The following is a 1574-nucleotide window of genomic DNA, read 5'->3' as shown; positions in this document are numbered from 1 at the left end:
TTTTTGGGTATATGGCTGGAAATAATTAAAAAAATAGCGAGTCTCTGAGTCGGAAAATTTTCATACTCATGTTGTTTTGATGGAATTCTTAAAACAGAAGCAGGTTGTGTTATTTGAGGCGTGAAGGGTATTTCAGTCTTTTCGAATTATGATTAGTATTTTTTGTAACAACCGTGGTTTCCACATGTTTAAAAATAATTTGACAAATAAAAATGGTCTTATATATCTTGAAAAGTATCATTATTTTTTTCATTAATTCACAAATAAAAACCGTCTTATATATCTTGAAAAATAGTCACATATTTATATATATCAATGATTATAACTTAATATAAAAAAAAACATAAATCATTTATTTAATAATTTATTGAAAATAACTGATTAATAATTATGAGTTTTTACTATAAAAAATTAATTATTTTTGTAACCGTGGTTCCCACGGACTATAACCTAACAATCCTATAAAATGCTTGACTTGAAATAGTTAATTTTATAAAACAGAATAACATTAAATATGTATTTTTGGACATGGTAATTTGGTTTTAAACTAGGAGTTAAATTATAAGCGCAAAACTAAAATAAAATTACATCAATAAAGTTAAGTATATATTTTTTGATGTGTACGTACAACATTATGTTAACATGTAGAATACGATGGAAATCAAATCTATTTCATTAAACACCCAAATGGGCTTAAATAGGTACAAGAAGTAACAAAACTATCGCAAAGAAAGGGACGATAATAACCAATAATTACACAGGATAAACATTCAAGAAATATAATATTCTATACTCTCCCTCAAGATGGAGCATGTAAGTTGACAATGCCTATCTTGCCAAGTAAGAACCTAAGCTGACTAGTACTAAGTCTCTTCGTTAATAAGTCAGCAATCTGCATCTTACTGTTAATACGCATCGGGAGAATCTCCTTAGAAACAACTCTTTCACAGACAAAGAAACAGTCCATCTCCACATGTTTTGTTCGCTCGTGAAAAACAGGATTATTAGCTATATGTCTAGCTGCTTGGTTGTCACAGAAAAGTGTTGTTGGCGTGTCAATGTGAACTTGCAAATCTTTAAGAAGCCATCGGACCCATAAGATTTCACTTACAGTAGAAGCCATGGCTCGATATTCTGCTTCAGCAGAGGATCGAGAAACGATAGTTTGTTTCTTAGTCTTCCATGAGATTGGAGCACCACCGAGCATTAATAAGTAACCGGTTCGAGACCGCCTTGTGTACGGACACCCAATCCAATCTGAATCACAGAAGGCAGTCAAGACCGGGTCGCCATCTTTAGGAAGTAAAACCCCTTGACCTGTTGTTCCTTTCAGATACCGCAAGACGCGATTCGTAGCATCCATATGACTTTGTCTCAGATCAGCAACAAACCGACTCAATGCATTGACAACATATGTGACATCAGGTCTAGTAGCTTGTAGGTAAAGCATGCGGCCTATGAGACGTCGATACTAATTTACATCAACTTTCGGTTCATTTGCTCCTTGGTTGAGTTTTAAGTTTTGTTCAATAGGAAAAGTGCTAGGTTTGCATCCTAGCATTCCGCTATCTGTA

General features: G+C 33.6%; 1 pseudogene; it reads right to left on the bottom strand.

Annotated features, from left to right (window-relative positions):
* Positions 1–799: 799 nt before the first annotated feature.
* Positions 800–1450, bottom strand: LOC145010076 (secreted RxLR effector protein 161 pseudogene; annotated as a pseudogene).
* Positions 1451–1574: the final 124 nt, after the last annotated feature.

Source organism: Lactuca saligna, chromosome 8 (assembly GCF_052625555.1).
Source record: "Lactuca saligna cultivar CGN05327 chromosome 8, ASM5262555v1, whole genome shotgun sequence".
In the NCBI taxonomy this organism is placed as follows: Eukaryota; Viridiplantae; Streptophyta; class Magnoliopsida; order Asterales; family Asteraceae; genus Lactuca; species Lactuca saligna.
The sequence above is the reverse complement of the archived record's forward strand: the minus strand, read 5'-3'. Positions and strand labels throughout refer to the sequence as shown.